General features: G+C 44.3%; 1 protein-coding gene and 1 long non-coding RNA gene across 6 annotated transcripts in view; one reads left to right on the plus strand and one right to left on the minus strand.

The window, feature by feature from the left end:
- ZNRF1 (zinc and ring finger 1) overlaps nt 1-20,760 on the minus strand; it is a 91,431-nt gene that overhangs the window by 43,074 nt on the left and 27,597 nt on the right. The window lies entirely within an intron of this gene.
- LOC145513172 (uncharacterized) lies at nt 960-9,882 on the plus strand. 2 transcript variants are annotated; one of them, XR_014059170.1, is made up of 5 exons: nt 960-1,088; nt 2,371-2,480; nt 2,988-3,070; nt 3,607-3,678; nt 4,083-9,882. It is a non-coding gene; the product is annotated as an uncharacterized LOC145513172 (long non-coding RNA). The 2 variants fall into 2 exon arrangements; XR_014059171.1 differs by lacking the exon at nt 2,988-3,070 and having other exon boundaries at nt 969-1,088; nt 2,371-2,451.

Genomic DNA, 20,760 nt, shown 5'->3' on the forward strand with positions numbered 1-20,760 from the left:
CTGGAGGAAGCACAAGCTGGAATCAAGATTGCCGGGAGAAATATCAGTTATCTCAGATATGCGGATGACACCACCCTTATGACAGAAAGTGAAGAAGAACCAAAGAGCCTCTTGATGAAAGTGAAAGTAGAGAATGAAAAAGTTGGATCAAAGCTCAGCATTCAGAAAACTAACATCATGGCAAATAAATGGGGAAACAGTGGAAACAGTGTCAGACTTTATTTTGGGGGGCTCCAAAATCACTACAGATGGTGATTGCAGCCATGAAATGAAAAGACTCCTTGGAAGGAAAGTTATGACCAACTTAGACAGCATATTAAAAAGCAGAGACATTACTTTGTCAACAAAGGTCCGTCTAGTCAAGGCTATGGTTTTTCCAGTGGTCGTGTATGGATGTGAGAGCTGGACTATAAAGAAAGCTGAGCACTGAAGAATTGATGCTTTTTAACTATGGTGTTTGCGAAGACTCTTGAGAGTCCCTGGGACTGCAAGGACATCCAACCAGTCCATTCTAAAGGAGATCAGTCCTGAGTTTTCATTGGAAGGTCTGACGTTGAAGCTGAAACTCCCAACACTTTGGCCACCTGATGCGAAGAGTTGACTCACTGGAAGAGACTGATGCTGGGAAAGATTTCAGGCAGGAGGAGAAGGGGACGACAGAGGATGAGATAGTTGGATGTCATCACCGCCTCAATGGACGCGTTTGGGTAGGCTCCGGAAGTTGGTGTTGGACAGGGAGGCCTGGTATGCTGTGGTTCATGGGGTCACAAAGAGTTGGACACGACTGAGCGACTGAACTGACAGGTGAGAAAACTGAGGCACCAAGACGAGAAGGCCAGAGAGGATTAAGTGGGTGCCGAATCCCAGCTCAGGCTGACTGACCCCGGAACCACATGGAGAACCGGATGCGGAAGTGGAACGGGGGAGCCAACCAAAGCTCCGGAACCACCTGGAGAACCGGAAGTGGAAGTAGGCCGGGGAGCCAACCAAAGCTCTGGCTGGTTCCTCCTTGTCAATCAAGGAAGAGCAACTGAGTTTGGGCTTAAAATCAGGCCTTCTGTCAAAGACTGCCCAATGTGAGACTCGAGGTAGGGGAGAAGTTTTCAGGAATAACACTCCTATACTCCCTGGATGACCTAGAAATACAGAGGAAGAACTATAATGATAATGGGGAACGGACCCGTGTTTCAGCAGAATCCTGAGCTGGAAGACAACCTCCACTTCTCCTCCAGTCCTTCCCACTGGCAGGAGGGAGGCAGGCACACACAGGCAGGTCACAGCCCGCTTGTCCCCAGCTTTCTACTGAGGACAAAAGCAGTGACTCTGCGTCCAGAGTTTCCCCTCTTCACTCTGATAGGAACGGGGCCCTCCCTAATCTGCTGAGCTAGTGGCAGGAAGATCACCTTGCTGACAGCCACACAACTTCAGAGCTCACAAAGGGGCCTCACAGACTTAAGTATCTGTTCTCAAAACCACTAGCGCACTGTCTCCATTGAAATATTCACTCACTTTCAAGAACAGATCAAGATCTTTGGGCTGAGATTTAAAATATACATATGAGATTCCACCATACATATTTTTTAAAGTAACAGAACATGGACATCTATCCAAGGCAAATGGTGAGGCCAGAGGGGTGAGGTGGGAAGAGAGCTGGTGATGAAGGGGATAAGGTAAAAGTACATCCACGTGTAGCCTGGCTGTCAGTGCCTGTCCCAAGCCAGGCTGGGATCTACCCCGGCCTCCAGGAATGTGAGTACCCCTCAGCACCACCAGGCTGGAGGCTCCTTCTGCCCTCACTGAAGGCACACCTGTGTATCTCCTGGCTCCAAGGGTCCAGCTTGCAGCCTGTGCAGTGGGAAAGGGACTAAGCAGGAAGCTAAAATATGTGCATTCTTATCAAGGTTATAAATTGTGATGTTTCTGAGTCTCCACTTTTTAACCTGTGAAGTGAGGAGACTGGCTATGCATCTAAGATTCCTTCTAATTCTAAGGCTTACAAATTTGAAATTAGTGACGACAGTGGGTCCCCTTCAGTTCAGTTTTCTTTTTTTTGTGGGATCAGATCTTAGTTCCCCGACCAGGCAGTTAAAGCGTGGAGTCCTAATAGCTGGACCGCCAGGGATTTCCCAATGCCCTTGGTTTCTTCTGCCCTTGAAGAAAAGCAGTATTATTTTCAGGTGAACTAAAAGAGTTAGGAAGCCTCAGGCCTCATACGTGGTAAATATTCTAAAATATTTTCAGAATTGCCATTCCTGTTTTAAAAGAGAGAGCCCCTATTAGAAAAGCCAAGGAGATACTTGTTACTCACATGCTGACTGCTAAATCTCAGAAAATTCCTTCTCTGACATCTCTCCATGGACCACCACGCAGCATCCTTCCCCCAGCCCTCCCTTACGAAGCCTCCAACACCTACGGTGACCTGAAGGAGAGACACTCTCACAAAGAACTCAGGTGCGTGTGGCCAAAGCTGCTGGGAAAAGGTAAAGACGTATTCCATATTAGCACTCCCTCTACTTAAGCTCTTTTAATCGACCCTTTTTGATAAATAATTCACCTCATTTTGGCCAACTGTCAACTTCAGTAGAAGGTCAAAGCATTATCCTTGGGCTGCTGTCAGAGGGAACTTCTCCAGCTGCCTTCAGAGAGGCCTACAGAGGTTCTGAGGAGAGAGCAGTATTTCCCACATGACTAAGAAATGCATTTTTCTGAAGAGACATGGGGTGTCTGCCTCTGTCACCATAACCTCCCAAGCGCTTAGGAACAACTACAAGGCATTACCTTCTTCTGAGACGCTCTTAAACAAATAAGGTTCCAAGCGTGTTATTATAAATGAGATGTAACAGGTCTGTCAAAGCAGCTTCTTTAAACTGTCTCGATTCTTTTGAAGCTGCTGAACAGACATTTGCTTAGATCCTTCTGAGCAGGGTAGCAGCGAAACACTGATACTCTGTCAAGTCAAAAGTATAACCTAATTTTATGTTTCACAGATTAACTTGAGAGGAAATACAATATAAACCAGTGTCTTCCAGTGTCTCAGCATCCAGGCTCTTCAGAAGGGCAGTCTCTCATGGTAATACTGCACTTAGGCCAATTTTTCATTAAAAGGCCTCAGCCAGGTCAGAAGCTGTGACAAAACGAATTCCTTGAATTGATACTTTAAATCGAGCCGGTGACAAGATGATTAATTCTGTAAAAGAAAGCTGGTGGAGTGAAAGTTATACCCGGGTACAGGGATATTCTCCATGTCCTCCTTCCCTGATTACTTCTGACTAAATCCATCACAAAGCCCACGTGTGAACACCAGAACGTCACTGCAGGTCTGAATTCACCGTATCCCCCTGAAAGGTCATCTCCCTTGGGAAGTCTTCCTGAGATCTTCTTGCCTTGCTTTCTTAGCCTCCTCCTTCACATAGTTGAGAAACTCCAGCACTCTCAGAGTACAGAGGAGAAATGGAGAACCTCAGAAGTCTTCCCCCAGATCAAGAGGGCAGCGAAGACTAATACTGGGGGGTCTAGACTCCTAAACTCTCCTGAGGCTGGTGTGCTAGGGCGGGTCTCATGGCCCTGGTGCTCAAATGAGTAGATATTAATCTTGTTTTGGTCCAGGTAGGATCAGCCTAACTTACCCAGCTGTCTAGTCATACAGACCTTCCCCAACTCTCTACATCGCTGGACTCTGTAAGTACAAAGGAGAGATGGAAGAAACTGGGAGGGTGGGGTGGTAGGGGGGCGGAGGGGAGGAAACAAGATAAAACAACATGACTTTCAAGGGTCAGATGAAACAAAACCAGCCTGAAGGAGAAGAGGGGAGCTGTCAAATCTATCAGCCTAAGATCTTTAGTCCATTTTAAAACTGATTTAGGCAACTTCTAATCAGTACAGGAAGAGTAAAAAAAAAACTCAAGCTTTGGGCTCCAAATACTTCTCTGCTCACATTGAAAACTGGGAGGATCAAATGAGACCTAAGGACAAATGTCAAGAACCAGAGTCTTTTGATGGCAGAAAAACTGGTTTTCTCTGATACCAGAGGTTTATTGTGCTTCATCTTGATTTATTATGATGCCCTTTTTCAAATCCCACAGATATCTGACGCCAAGCCTGCAAAAGGGAAGGTAACCGCCAAGTGTCTGTAATGAGTCCAGCATCTAAGCTGAAGACAGCCAAGAGTGGGACCATCCTGCGGGGCCAGGTCTGGGATGTTTTGAGGGCTTCCCTCACAGATCCCAAATACTACACAGCTGGAGATCAAAGCCGGTATCTAGTTATATGTATTCACACGGGGAAAACCAACTGGGCAGTGGTAAGTAGAGACTTGATTTATTTAAAAGAGAAAAGGAAAGGAGACAATTCTGGATCCAACCAGCAAAACCTGTACCCAAAGCAAGCCTAAGTACTGAGAGTTACTACTTTCTAACATCTTAGTATTCTTGGGCTTCTCCTGTGGCTCAGCTGGTCAAGAATCTGCCTGCAATGTGGGAGACCTGGGTTCGATCCTTGGGCTGGAAAGATCTCCTGGAGAAGGGAATGGCTACCCACTCCAGTATTCTGGCCTAAAGAATTCCATGGAAAGTACAGCCCATGGGGTCGCAAAGAGTTAGACACTGAGTACTGTCACTTTCACTTTCAATGTCTTAGCAAATTATCAAACTCAGTCTAAACATTTCTGTCCAAAGCAGCGTGATGAGAAGTACTACTGGTTTTGTGCCCAAGTGCAACAAGAAGGGCTGGGACCCTCATCGTCCAACAGGGCTCCGACTCCCCTCCAAGCTGCCCTAACTGTAACCACTTCTCTCGCTCTTCCATGAGGCCTTGGCTGCTTTCCGTCCCCGTAGCCTCTCCTGCTTGCGGTGCTGCTGGGCCAGCAGGTATGGAGAAATAATCCCTGGACTTGACTGTTTCTGCCGTGTTATTCTCAGAGTGTCCCTTGCAACACAGCCACTGAGAAGCCAAAAAAGGAAGAAGCTGCACAGCACTGATGAGGACATCCTACCTAGTGGGACAGCCCCAGGCTCCCCCCAGATCCATACACTCCTACAGAGAGAGGGAAGGGGAGCGGGCAGGCAAAGCGTCAGAGTGCTGACAGAACCAGATGCCCAAACAGAGGCTCTCCTCTCTCAGACCCCGCCTGTGCCAAGGGGCTGACAATGGCTCTGCCCACCCCCAATACTCAGCGCAAGGCTACACCTCAGTGCCCAAGGCAGAGAGACAGCACCGCCTTCCTCACAGAGCAGCTGTGGCTGACCGTCCAGAGGGCTGGAGTGATGAATCCCTTGTTTATGAAGTTTTCATTTGCTCCTGTAAAGTTATTTTCAATCCTACTTCCTAAGACTTCTGACTCTAGAACTTTAACTAGAAGGTTCAAAACTGACAGAGACCCAGAGAAACGATAAGGAATCAGGCCACCTGAATGCCCTGAATCAGCGAACCTCTGGGCTAAGGGAAGGCTTCTAGTCTCAGGGCCCTTTCAGTCAAGGACCAAATTAAATCATTTAAAAGGGGATTTTCTCTGGTGGTCCAGTGGTTAGGACTCCACGCTTTCATTGCTGAAGGCCCAGGTTCAATCCCTGGGTGGGGAACTAAGATCCCGCAAGCTGTGTGGCACAGTCCAAAAAATTAAAAAATAAAATCGAAACTCCCCCAACAAAAATCCTTTAAAATCTCCAGGTATTGATCAAACCTGGTGATTCTTGCTGAGCAAACAAACAAAACTCTATCACTAACTCTATCTGTACTGGAATAACCCACTAAAATCTGTTTAGATCAGAAATCTGCTTGGCATGAAAAGAACTTAAGCATTTAGGTTACACAGGAGTCAGAGTGGGAAGATGGAAGAGGCTGGCAAGATGGAGGTTTTCAAAGAGACCCTAGAGCCGTCGGATTCCGAATGAAGGAAAACACCAGGAGACTGAACAAATCAGAAGGAAAACACAGAGCGTTGACTCTGTAAGGAGAAACGCCATCATAACAAGAACCCTAAGTCTTGAGTTCCAACAAGCCAAGTAACTGAACCGGAAGAATCCATGGGACTGAATAAATGCACTGGGGAAGGAAAATTTTACTGAGAAAACCAAAAAGTTTAAACAAAAGGGGAGGGGGTCTAACAGGTGGAGCCCAGTCATCCCACCACAGTCCAAGAGCAAGCTTAGTCCACGGGTTCATGAGAGGAGTCTCACCTGCCCTTTGAACACTGAACACACACTCACTGGGGTGCCACTCCAAGGACCATGGACAGGCCCGCTGGGAGATGCTACCTCTGAGCCAATGGGGGACACCAACTGGTTCTCAAGCAGTAACCCAGGAGACACCCTGACTCACTCACACCTTGGCTAGCTGCCAGTGAAGGACGTCTGTGCGCTGCAGTACTGCTCACCTTCTTTTTCTGGCAACAGAATCCAGAGCCAGAGAGCTCTGGGGTTTCTAGTTGCTTCTCAAGGGAATCCCCAAAGTGGACGGCTGAGCGTACTAGTATTAAAAGTCTCTTCCATGAGATAAGAACATGGCGATTTCTCCTCCCACGTGCTACTTGTGAACTCCAGTCTCTTTAAGTCTGTTCAGGGACACAGTTCCTGTTCTCGTTAGAGTGCCCACACTGCCTTTATTCTTTAACCTAGAAAGGTTAACACTGACATCAGAAAGAACTGTCTATCTGACTTTCAAATCTGTTCTGGCCACAACCATCACTAGAATTGATGAGCAGTCTGTCATCAGAAAGGAAGGATCGCTCAGCCCAGTACCTCCATTCCAAGGCCTCTGACCAGGGCTGCCGAATGGACACGTGAACTAACACTACAGTCACTGCGACCTACGGAAGGAAACAAGTCCTTTCACGGTCAACCTTCAAAAGCCCCGACTTCTGATGAGGAAGGTTCTAGTTTATCTTTATGTATCCTTCTCTTTCTTCTTTGGCCATGTAGCCCACGGGATCTTGGTTTCCTGACCACGGGCTGAAACTGTGCTCCCTGCATTGATGGTGTGAGGTCTTAATCAATGGACAGCCAGGAGAGTCCTACGGATCCTTCTATTTCAAACAGATATTAAAAAAAAAAAACTTCTGAAGTGAAATGGTAAGGGGGACCTATGAAAATAACCACCAGCTATTAGTAGCTAAATGGCTGCAGCCCTCAGAATTTTCTAAATTAACAAATAGTCCTGATTACATATAAATATAACCTGCCAGCTCAGCAAGGATGGATCTAGATTCTGAGCAGCTCCGGAATGGCTCTGGGTCAACGGCGAAAAAAATGTCTATACTGAGGAAAGACCGGAGCACAAACTCTTCTTGATTTCTCCAAAGCTTGTGATGCGAGAGACACCATCTGGGTCCTTCGAGGATACGTGGAGTTAAGAGACAAGGCTGACTCTCCCGGGGCAAGCTCATTTCGGTAGGAAGGGCAATAATCACCCCTACGGACAACGTGTTTATGCTGCTTTTCTTCTGTAAAATCAAGGTCCTTTGTCTCCAAGCTCACTTGAAGAGGTCATGGGCGACATTTCCATGCCTTGCCAGCAGAAGTGACTCCCCACAGACCAGAAACAAGGGCTTTCTGGCTCCAGGTGGCAGCTGATGAGTCCACAGCGCCTCTGGCTTTGTGGGCAGAGGAAAGGCTCTCCCCGCAGAAGGAGCGGCCGTGCCGTCATGAAGCCCACGGCCTTTCCGAGAGGACAGTGGGCCTGCAGCGGGCCCAGTGCATGGCAAGTGTGCGGACCAAGTTCTTCCCAACAGGAGACACCAAGAGACTGAAATCAGGACCCTGGTTCTGCACACAAAGGGCGAAACTCTTCAACCCTTGGTGAGGGGCCGGGAAGGAAGACTGAACACACACCGAGGGGATGCGGTCCTTTGCTCTGGTGAGCCAGAGCTGCCGTTTATTCAAACCAGAGAAACGTTCCTTTAGAAAACACTCAGGTGGAAGCAGCTGGGAAGAGCCCAGATGATGCTCCCACACCTCTCCGCTCTCTCCTCACACCACCGCAGCCCAGGCCCTCGCCCGGCCCTGCCGGTGGGAGACGGACGCCAGCCCCGCAAGTGGGCGAGGACCCCGCCCTGCCACCTCCACAGCCTTCTCTCTGCCTTTGCTCTGGGAAGTGGGAAAGATCAGAGGGGCAGGCTCATCCAGATGCCCCGCTCCTTTACGATTCTTCTAAAACAAGAGAGCTACACAGAACAGAACAGACCGGGAAGAGGCTCGGACTCTCTTGTTTGGACTTGACCACCATGAAAGGCCACGTATGAGAGACCAGGAGGGCTGAGACCGTCCAGCTGATGGGGCAGTGAAAGCCAAGGACCATCGCCACAGAGCTGGTCTCACACTCCAGGAGAGGTGACGCTCCACACGATGAGGTGAGGCCAGTCTGCCAGTGGAGTTTATCAGGAGAGGAACCACGGCGTGACACGGCAGTGCCATCACAGGACGCAGAGGAGACGGGCAGGGAAGCACAGGACACTGTTACAACTGACTGGTAGATTATTGAATTACTTCTTAAAGTAGGAAACAATGATTCTAGACCTTTAATTGGACATGCGTGATTCAGAGGTCAGAGTCAGAGCTGAAAACCCAGCATAAGACCCGAGAAGCCCCCAGTGATCTTCATACCGGATCCACCGTGCCCTCCTCACACTTGCTCTCCACCCAGGATCTGAGACCAGACCACAAGCCAGTACCAAGCTTGTCCCCAGACCCACAGAGGCCAGCGAGGTGGAAGGACAGCCAGGGTATGAGGAAGGCAAAGGGGAGTCAGTTTCTCCCAGCAGGACCGTGGCTGGAAATCCAGACCCAGACCCTGAAAGTCCCCTGCTGCTCACAACAGTTGCTGGGTTTTCGTTTCCTTCCTCAAACCAGGAACCACATTTTTGGATCAATACGGTTAACAAGACCCTTCACGCTCTGGAAGGCAAAACGCATCCATGAAAACGCTATGCCTCTGAAACACACAGCAGGCCGATTATTCTCCACATGGGCGCTGCCATCTCCACCAGGAACCCCAAACCCAGGGGGAACTAAGTGGTCCTGTTGGGTGGAGAGGGAGCACAAAGGGATTGTCAACCAGGAGGGAAGAATGGAGCAAACCTGTGAGAGGAAGGAAGAGACACAGACTTAATACAAGTAAAGCAAAGTTTTGCCCTGGGATTGGGAAGATGCTGGCCACTGAAAGGAACGTAACAGAAGAATGTGAGCTACCAGGATGAGCCAGACGAGCCCGTGGACGATGCCACAGCAGAGGCTACGTCCTGAACAGGGAGTCCAGGAACCCCAGACGGATCCGGAAACTCCAGAAGAAACGTCTCTGAAGTCCAGATGTTCTTGAAAATGTGACGGGTCATCTCAATGCAAGAAATGAAAAGATATCATCTGAGGGCATGAGGAAAACCTCTATTTCTGTGAGTCAAATCTGCTTATTCAATACATCCCTTGCGTTTTGCATGAGGCACACCTGTGATAGGAATTACAGATGCAAAGAAGAGGAAGACCTTCAGACCCAAAGGTAGCCTTTGACAGCTACAGTTTTCCTCCCTCCAGCTGGAGTCCTCAAGTTGGAGAATATAATTCTTTTCTGACCCTCGGTTCCCATTTTACATGTATATTTAGATAATCGGTGTTTAACGTTAAGGTTCTAGCCACCTGCCTGAACTAATTTAATTTGAAAAGGTGGGATGAGCAGTGAGAGAAAACCCTGGAGATTTCCTCCAGGGTCTATGAACACAGGTTCAGGAAGGCAGCTGGCCTACCTGGGGCGGGGCTGTAAGAAGTCCCGTTTCCTCAGGAGAGAGGTTCCTCCTTCATTCCCAGCACACATGCCTTGTGGAGCAGTGGCAGGATGTCTGGCCTTGGGAACACATGTGTCATAGCCCTGGTGGCAGCAAATGAAAATGGTTTTCCCATCTGCAGGCTCAGATTCTCATTTTCACATGGGTCAACAACTCTGCTTTAATTTTAAAAGCTGGTGCCACAAAGCAGAAGATCATGGAGAAATTAAAACTGCATTTGACCTTAAGTTCAAAATAGAAGCAGAGTCACGGATGTAGAAAACAAACTTGTGGTTACCACGGGATGGGAAGGGGAGGGAAAAATTGGGAGATTGGGACTGACATATACACACTAATATACACAAAAGAGATAACCAGTAAGAACCTGCTGTGTAGCAGAGGGAACTCTACTCAATCCCCTGTAATGGCCTATATGGGAAAAAAAATCTAAAAAAAAGTGTGTATAACTGATTCACTTTGCTGTATACTTAGAACTAGCACATTATAAATCAACTATACTCTACTAAAAATAAAAACAAAACCCTGCATTTGGTGAAATACATCAGAACAATCACATGGACTGACAGAGGACTGCACTGATGAGGAGCTCATGATGAAGCAAGTGTAGGAAAATGTGGATCGTGGAGTCTGGGTGGTTATGTGGATGTTCACTGAGCAGTTCTCTCAACTGTGCTGTCTCTGGTGAATCCATCTGCTTGAGGATGGAGGTGGCCTTGCAGGAATAAGGAAATTGCTCACATACGTGAGATCAGAAGACCTGGCCTCACCTTAAACATGCTTGCTGGCCTGAAGGCAGCTTGTCAGGTCACCAAGGACTCTTTACACAGGCATATGTCAGAATCAGCCTCCTCAAAGTTGGGGATCTTTGCAAACGACTAATGCTTGGGCCCCATTGTAAGTCTCCTGACCCATAAGCTGAGGCTGGCTGAGGGATATAATTTTTCTATGTTGGTGGAGGTTTGTGTTGTTCCTGTGTATACCCTGTCAAAACTCAGTGAACATATACTTCAAATGTGTGCATTTCACTGTGTGTAAATTTCATGCCAAGGGAAACTATAAACAAACACTAAATACCAGTGAATAGTATGCATGTTGAAATACTCAGAGGAAAGCATACAGACAACTGCATTTACTTTGAAATGCATCAAAAATAAGACTGAGTGGCGAGATGAAAAGAAAAGAAATGTGGTGATAAAACAAGCAGAGTAAAAAAAGATGTATTTGGGGTGAGTAGTGGTGGTTGCAGTGATATGACTATACCAGCAAAACAAGTATTTTTTTTAGAAGTTCCTCAAGTGGGTTAAACAAATTGTGGTGGAATACTACTTAATAACAACAATAACAACAAAAACAGGGATGAATTATTGATAAACAGAACCTGGAAACGGAATTATGCTAAATGAAAAAAGTTAATCCTGAAAGTTCTATACCTGTGTACTTCATTTATAGAGCATTAACAAAATCACAAAATTATAGAGACAGAGAACAAATCAGCAGTTGCCAGACATGAAAGAATGGGGCGGGGCAGTGGTGGTGCATGAGAGTAAAGGGAAGTATTAGAGGGCTCGGTGGTGAGGGAACATTCTCCAGCCTGACTGTGGTGATGGGTGCTCCAGCTGACACATGTGATATAACTACACAAACCACATACACACACACACACACCACACACACACGGGTGCATGTCAAATGGTGAAATGTGAATAAAGTCTGTGGGTCGTCCCAAAGGTACCAATGCCAGTGTCCTCATTCTGATATAATGCCATAGCTACATAAGACATACACCACTGCGGCAAACTGTATGAAGGTATATGGGATCACTCTACTATTTTTACAACTTCCTGTGAATCTATAATTATCTCAAAGTAAGAAGCTAAACAAAAGTTCCTCAGACAATTCCAAATTTCCCTAGTTAAGGGCTATTCATTTAGTCTAATCACACACTGTAGAGAAGAAAAATCAAAATTCTATAGAGTTCTCTCAATCACAAAAAAGTTTATCTTCTAATTCTAAGACTAAACTTGATCAGGTACCAGAAATGTTCATCGATATTTCTAAGCCATCTGTATCTAAATACATCCTCTTCCTTCCCTGGGACAGGCATTCTTGGCATTACATGAAATATTAGGATTGAGATCATCCACATGGGTAATCTGGGGGAAAAGAGGTAGGTCAAGTGGACCAAAAGGAGGGGGAAAAAAAAAGAGATGCTACGCTACAAAGGAGCAGCTGCAAATATGCAAACTAAAAATTACAGGGAAGTTTTTAATAAACAGTGTTTCACAACCATGATACCCAAGCCGAGGTTTGTCAAAAGGGGTTTCTCTCAGCTTTCAGAGCTCCCAAGCCATTATTTGCTAGTAAATTTCACGAGAAGCAGAAGGGGGACATGCTCCAGACACAGCTGTTTCCATCTATTGTTGAAAATAAGATCCTGCCTAAAAAAAGAAAATGTTAAAAAAGTCATAAATCCTTCAAACTACAACCTCAGCAGAGAAGTGAACCATGATTCTTTTCATCTTTTAAAATGTGATAACTTTGCTCCTGCTTGATCATGCTGAAAAGGAAACCATTCTGACACATTTAAATGCTGATGTGCTGATGCCCTTAAGAACTGGAAGATTAAGCAAAACAGGACACACTTGGACCTTCTACAACTTAACAACTTCACTGTCCTTCCTGCTGCTTTTCACCACTCCATCCCTTCTCCAACCCTGAACCATTAAGAAAAAATAACCTGTAAGAATTTTGTAATCAGGATTAACAATAAGTTGGAAGCTAAGATTCCGGGACTTGTTAAATTGTGAGAAAGGTAACAACTTGAGTCACTTGCTAAAAGTTCACAGAATAAACCTAAGTCTTAAAAATGATTTGAAGTGCCGAGTCTCTCACTTGTGAAAATCAAAACCAGGGGAACTTCCAGTTACAGTAATATGATAGCCCAGAAAACCAGAAAACCCTATTGCTGCAAATACCTAATACTACTGGAGAACAAAAGAAAGAACTGGAAATCCCCAAGCACCAGAAACCAAGAGAACTGAAAAGAGAAAGTGAGGGTGGGGAGGAGGCTGGTCTGCTTATGATACACAGAAAAAAGGCCTCTCCTGAGCTCTGTAGCTGCAGGCTTGCACCTCCTACTCTGATGCCCATGAGCTCGCAGTCAAAAATTACAAAACACACGGGAAACCATCTACCAAGGGCAGGGTTCCAAAACAGTACAATCTGACAGATACTGCAGACACGTACAATGTCTACACATTAACTTTTAAATTGCTCAGAAAAAGTTATACATGAGAGAGGTACGGGAGTGAGAAGGAAGCCAGTTCAAATGTGACAAAACATTAATTGGCTGGATCTAGGTGAGGGGAATGAATATAGGTGTTGGTTGTCCTATTCTTTAAGTCTTCCGTAGGACTGAAATTTTTCAAAACAACAAGTTGGGGAAAAGAAAAAACATATCTTATACATTTATAAACATAAAAACCAATGTACATATCAAGGTAATTAAATATGGTAATGAGTGGGGGGGTTAAAAAAGAATGGAAAAACTGGAAGCAATTAATGAATGATTTAATGTGGTTTCAATCCAACTAACTTATAGAAAAAAAGAAGTCCCCAGGAGATCATTTGAGGGAGAGTTAGTTCATTTACTTCAGACCTCATTTCCATACTACTTAAAACAGAGCCGATAATAATATGCATTTGTACTGGATCATCTAAGGAAATGTAATTGCCAACTTCACCAAAAGATCTAAGAATAATGTTTTCACTAGATATTCTACAGCCATGAATCCCGAATACTAAATTAGCAAAAGGCTTCTTATGTGAATGTGAAAGTGATTTTTTAGAAAGAATATAAGAGAATAAAAAAAATAATTTCCTCTATGGATTAAAAGACTTGTGGGACAGCAAAGCAGAACCTAGAACAGGCAAATCTATACAGGAAGTAGACTGCTTAATGCTGGAGACTCGTTGGAGGGTTGGGGGAGAAAATAGGGGGTGGGGAGCTTCTTTTGGGGGTTAAGTTGATGGTGATGATGGCTGCACAACTCTGAAAATACTAAAAGAATTGTATACTTCAAATAGATGAACTATATATAAATTGTATCTCAATAAAGTTGTGAAAATGCATATACTAGAAAACAAAAATAATGGAAAATCATTAGCCAGAGTGTCCAACTCAAAAACCTAGGAAAGAACTACAGAGTAAACCCAAACAGAAGGAAAGGGAGGACCAAATGGGCCAAAAAAAAACCCCAAAGCACTCAGCAGAAAATAACCATGGTGTTTAGGCAGAAAAAAGGTTAATGGTGGCAGAGTCACTTGGAGAGAAGCAAAGCTTCTCTCACAAGGCCACACACACTACACCCCAAGCAGACCGACAAGGAGCCTCCCACCTCGGGACACTTGAGAAAAGCACCACCATCACACCACCCACACCCCACCCCGATGCCATTTACATGCTAGAATTTGACCCCGTCCATACACCGCCTCCATGGCCTCAAGTTGCTCTTTCCAAATTAGCCCTTGGATGGGGCCCAGGTCATCTCTCTGGACCCTGCTGTGAGGAGAGCCAGGTATTCAAGTTTTCTGAGCTTTAACTGATGAAAGCAGGCCCTCATTGGTTTGGAAAGTCTCCAGCCTCCACTCCTGAGAGCAAAGGAGATCAGAGCACACACACAGAGGGAAGACCATGGAAAGACACAGACCGTCTATAAGCCAAGGAGCGAGGGTCAGAAGAAATCAACCCTGTGGACATCTTAAGCGTAAACTTCCAGCCTCTGCAACTGTAATAAATTTCTGCTGTCTAAGCTGCTCAGTTTGTGGTACCTTGCTATGGCAACCCTAGCAATCTAACATAGTAAGAAAAAGAGACAAAAGATACAAGGACAAGAAGGGAAGAAGCACCACTGTGGTATGATTATCTGCATGAGGAAAGGCAGGAGAATCTACAAACTGATAGAACTAATAGATGTGAGATCTACACACAAGAAAGTCAACAGCACTCCTCCCAAAACACTAATGACAATTAGAGAACAAACAGGTACCTTGATTAACTGTCCCTCACTGTGCAAACGGATAAAGAAATTGAACTATATTTATCCACAAATCAAGAGAACACTACAAAGCAGTTATTTCTAAAATAAATAGGCTGGATCTGCACAAATATATCTCAAAAACACAACTCTGAATTAAAAAAGAAAACAAAAAGCAAGTTACAAAGACATAGATACATTCTTTCTATTCATTTTTAATACACACACAAACCATGGAAATGCACATAAGTATAAGCGCAGATAAACCCACAGGTAGGGTGTTTATGTTAAACATTTCATCTTGGTGATAGACACACAGATGTTTGCCGTATCATTTTCTGTATTGTTCTATATATGTGAAAGTCTTCATTTTTTGGATAAAAATAAAAGACTCTGAGGTCTAGACAAATGCAAACATAAAATTCTAAGGGGTTCATGATTTTAAAAGCCCCACAGTACTCTTCTCTACTATCTGTACACATATGCTTTTTTAGGGGACTCTTAAGTTCACTCCCATACTATTCCTACCCCAGCAGGAAGATAAAACCAGCAGAGAAAACAATTTAAGTTTCAAGATATCTATTTTTTAAGTCAGAATAAAAACCAACTTTAGGTAATGCCCCTTTCTCATGGTTTGTGTGATCGCCTATAATCTGAAAGGTGCCAGGGATATAAATATACCACACTCTCCACCTGGGAGCACTCAGTCAGGTCATTAAAGAGAATTTTCAGCCAAGTCAAAGGATTACAGGCATAAGGTTCATGTTCAAAGTCAAATCAGGACCATAATTGGGATACCTTGGATAAAGCAAGGGACTGATAATGTCAAGGAATCTTTATAGCTAGGTTAAAAAAGAAATCTTGGATCCAGTAAAATTGCAAGGTGCCCTCCTCTGCTTGTTAGCAGTAACCTTTCCCCACTCATCCATCCTCTCTCTATGCCTAGGATAATGACTTCAGTTCCTACTTCCCAGCCTTTTCCTAAGAGCGGGGGCGGGGGGGGGGAGAGATCAAGAATACCTAATAAAAAACTGTAATGCAAAGGGCAGAGAGAGTTCATGCGTTTAATTTTAGGTCAGTTACCAGGTTTTTCTTGAGCTCTGGCCAGGGTTATTCTGGTACTGGCATGGGGAAACCTATTTTGCATGGGTGTGGGTTAGATTAAAAACAAAGAAACAAACAAAAGTCTCACCACAGGCACTCAAACTACACATCCCTCGTGGAGTCCCTGAGGCACCAGACAAGCACTGCCCACTGAGCCGACCAGGTCATCTGCCAGAGATTCTGCTAAAGACAAGGGTTTCCCACGATACAGAGAGGGACAAGGGAGACAGCTAACAAAATCACTGTTTCAAATCCTCTGCCACTGCCTCCTTCAAATAGAAGTATTAAGCAAAGTTGGAGAAAAAAAATCTCACAATGTTGGAGAAAAAAAAAAAATCCCACTTTCAACTGGCCGGTGGGTGACAGAGAACCATGTTAAGCTCCCCTTGAAGAATAAAATATGAAATATCAGATAATGTGCTTAAAATATTGTTACTCCATATGTTACTCTTGGTTCATTCATTATATATACAGCCCTTTTTTCCAAGGGAAAACAGAGTGTCCATCAAACAATTTGATCCCTGCAAAATTAATGGCAGCAAACTGAGTCAACAGGATAAGAGGCCTGTTCTTTACCTAGCAAGGCTGATGGTTAAACCATGCAAGAGACTGCTGAGGATTAAATTCTGAAAGCCAAGATCTGGGTTTTCAGACACGCAACGGTGGCTTCTGATTCATGAGAGATTCTTTGGAAACCCCCCCCTCCCCGTCCTGCCTGCCCCACTCTGCAGCTCCTGTGCACTCAGACTACACGTCTCCCTGACCAGAGCGTAACCTCCATGAGGGCCGGAGCCATGTTCCATCCGTGTTTGCAGATCTATTAGGGCCTAGAATGATACCCTGCCTATAGTCAAATGCTCACACAAACATAAGTTGGGTTTAAGCAAATCTGGCCCGAAGAGGCCTGGTGAAAGAGAAGGAAGATAAAAACTATCTATAGTCTGGAAGGCAGCCTGTTCAAAAGAACTACACATTTAAAATGTTAAAAGATGAACAGCCATCCTCTGCAAGACACAGATAAAGTGTTCCTCTAAGTTAAATTGAGGAAGGGAAATACCAGTTTCCTCTGGCAAGCTTCTGAAGAGATAAAAGCATGTCTGCTTTGAGTGATAATGTGTTACAGGCTTAGGCAAGAAGAGGTGGAAAAAAAAAAAAAATCTGATAAAACCATGAAGCTGCTGGTAACTCAGTGAAGGGGAACCAGAATTGGCCAGGCCACTTCACAATTCATGACTACACAGGGTGGCTTTAAAATAAGGAAGGCTCAAAAAGAACAGAGAAGATAACGCCATTATCCTCAATTTGTTCTTTATTGCAGATGCTTTCTTACTCCTATTAAGCATTTATGGAGTGCCAGCTACTGGTGAGACATCCAGGTGAAGGGAAACACCCCAGCTATCACTGCTCTGGAGCTGGCCTTGGCTTGTGTTCTCATTAGCTGTTCAACCTGCCGTACGCCTAAGCTGGAGAGAGGCCAGTACAGCAAGTGTCTCTCAGGAATCATTTATTATAACCTAGCAAAGAGCAGAGTCAGTTTCACTTTCTCTCTGACAAGTCACAAAGACTCCTGAACGAAAAATATCAGGATTCAAAAACAGAGAACTGTTTTGCAGAAATCAACAAGCTGATCCTAAAAATTTGGATGGAAATACAAGGACCTGCTATTGCCAAAATGATTTCGAAAAAGAACAAATTAGAAGAACATACACTACCAGATTTCAAAACTTAACCATAAAGCTGTAAGTGACGAGGATAGTGACAGACAGAAATCAATGGAGCAAAACTGAATCTAGAAATAAACCTTTACATTTACAGTTGATTCTGCCAAGGGAATTCAGTGGGGAGAAAGAACGGCCTTTTCAACAAATGGTGCTAAGATAACTGAATGTACAAGTGGCTCTTTAAAAAAAACAACGGAACTTGTACCTGTACCTTGCACTATACCCCAATATTAACTCAAAGTGGAATAGAAACATATGTAAGAGCTAAGACTATAAAACTTCTAGATGAAAACACAGGAGAAACATCTTGGTGACCATGAACTAGGCAATGATCTTTTTACATGTGACATCAAAAGCATGATAAAAGAAAAACCTTGATAAACTGGACTCAATCAAAATCTAAAATACTTGCTCTTTAAAAAAACACCATAAGAAAATGAAAGGACAACTCACATATTGGGAGAAAATATTCTCAAATCACATATGCAGAGTACACAGGGAATTCAGTGTATGACTCAGTAAGACAACAGACAACCCAACTGAAAAAACAGAGAAACAAATGGGCAAAGATATGAGTAGACATTTCACCAAAGATATATGAATTGATATGAAGCACATGAGAAGAGGCTCAACACCATTAGTCACTGGGAAAATGCAAATTAAAACCACAATAAGATGCCACTATCCATCTACTAGAATAGCTATAAATTCATAAGACTGACAATACCAGGGGTTTTGAGGATGTGACAAAATTGGCATACCCTCCTCCCCAATCCATTGGCTGAAATGTACAGCCACTTTGGAAAAGTCTGCCAGTTTCTTAAAAGTTTAAACAAAGAACTGCCATGTAGAAACACATGTCCACACAAGAACCTATACATAAATGTTCACTGTAGCACCATTCATAACTGCCTTAAAGTAAGAACAATCCAAATGTCTACCACCTGATGAATCAACAGACAGAATGTGGTAAATTCACACAATGGAATAATACTTGTCAATAAAAAGGAACACCACCCTCAGCATGGAGAAACCTAAAAGGAGGAAGCCAAATGCAGAAGACTGCATATTGAATGATTTCATTTATAGGAAATTTCCAGAAAGCACCAGTCCAGGGCAGCAGACCAGGGAGACTGAGCAGGGATTGACTGTAGGCAGATATAATGTTTCAGTTCAGTTCAGTCGCTCAGTTGTGTCCAACTCTTTGTGACCCTATGAATTGCAGCACACCAGGCCTCTCTGTCCATCACCAACTCCCAGAGTCTATCCAAACCCATGTCTATCGAGTCGGTGATGCCATCCAACCATCTCATCCTCTGTCATCCCCTTCTCCTCCTGCCCCCAATCCTACTCAGCATTAGGGTCTTTTCCAGTGAGTCAACTCTTCGCATGAGGTGGCCAAAATACTGGAGTTTCAGCTTCAACATCAGTCCTTCCAATGAACACCCAGGACTGATCTCCTTTAGGATGGATTGATTGGATCTCCTTGCAGTCCAAGGGACTCTCAAGAGTCTTCTCCAGAGTCTTCTCCAACACCACAGTTCAAAAGCATCAATTCTGCGGTGCTCAGCTTTCTTCACCGTCCAACTCTCATATCCATACATGACCACTGGAAAAACCATAGCCTTGACTAGACAGACTTTTGTTGGCAAAGTAATGTCTCTGCTTTTAAATATGCTATCTAGGTTGGCCATAACCTTCCTTCCAAGGAGTAAGCGTCGTTTAATTTCATGGCTGCAATCACCATCAGCCGTGATTTTGGAGCCCCCAAAAATAAAGTCTGACACTGTTTCCCCATCTATTTCCCATGAAGTGATGGGACCAGCTGCCATGATCTTAGTTTTCTGAACGTTGAGCTTCAAGCCAACTTTTTCACTCTCCTCTTTCACTTTCAGCAAGAGGCTCTTCAGTTCTTCACTTTCTGCCATAAGGGTGGTGTCATCTGCATATCTGAGGTTATTGATATTTCTCCCGGCAATCTTGATTCCAGCTTGTGTTTCTTCCAGCCCAGCGTTTCTCATGATGTACTCTGCATAGAAGTTAAATAAGCAGGGTGACAATATACAGCCTTGACGTACTCCTTTTCCTATTTGGAACCAGTCTGTTGTTCCATGTCCAGTTCTCACTGTTGCTTCCTGACCTGCATACAGGTTTCTCAAGAGACAGATCAGATGGTCTGGTATTCCCATCTCTTTCAGAATTTTCCACAGTTTATTGTGATCCACACAGTCAAAGGCTTTGGCATAGTCAATAAAGCAGAAATAGATGTTTTTCTGGAACTCTCTTGCTTTTTAGATAATGTTTGGGGGGATGGAAATGTTATAAAATTGGATTTCAGTGGTAGTTGCACAACTCTGTCAGTTTACTAAAAAATCACAAAATTGTACACCACAACAGATGAACTTTATGGCATAAAATTCGTAAGCTTTAGCATGAAACATGTAAGAATCACCTGGAAACCTGTTAAAACCCAGATACCCAGATAAGGATTCAGCAGGTCTGGGATGGGGCCCACAATTTCGCAATTCTAAGAAGCTCCTGGAACATGAAGTAAAAATAGATTCCAAAGTCCCACCAGAGACCTGCTACATAGAATCCTTAGGAAAGGAGGCCCTGGGAAGTATCTCCTTCTTACAGGTATAGCTGTCCCTCAGTACCCACCCACAGGGACTAGTTCCAAGACACACCACGCCTTCATGGATACCCAAATCCACTGGTGCTCCAGTCCCTCCTAGAAGATGCACAAAACTAAACACAGCCTCACCCATACACTTTAAATCATCTCGAGATTATTTATAATACCTAATACAATCTAAACGCTATGCAAACAGTTGCCAGGGACTGGCAAACTCAAGTTTTGCTTTTTGGAACTTTCTGAAATTTTTTTCCCGGATTATTTTCGATCCACAGTTGGTTGAATCCATGGATTGGGAACCCATGGACAAAGAGAGCTAGCTGTATGGGAGAATCTCATGCTCAGTCTCGTGGTTCAGCACTTCATGAGCTTTAACACTCTCATATGCAATTAATTCCAATGACTTGAAGTAGTTCCAAGAGTAAAATCTGTGTGCTCTTATTTTGAAATTGACAAAGTAAATGTCCTATATTTTTACATGGATCAAAATCAGATGGG

Source organism: Giraffa tippelskirchi, chromosome 7 (genome assembly GCF_054371585.1).
Source record: "Giraffa tippelskirchi isolate mGirTip1 chromosome 7, T2T-mGirTip1v1.2.pri, whole genome shotgun sequence".
Lineage (NCBI taxonomy): Eukaryota > Metazoa > Chordata > Mammalia > Artiodactyla > Giraffidae > Giraffa > Giraffa tippelskirchi.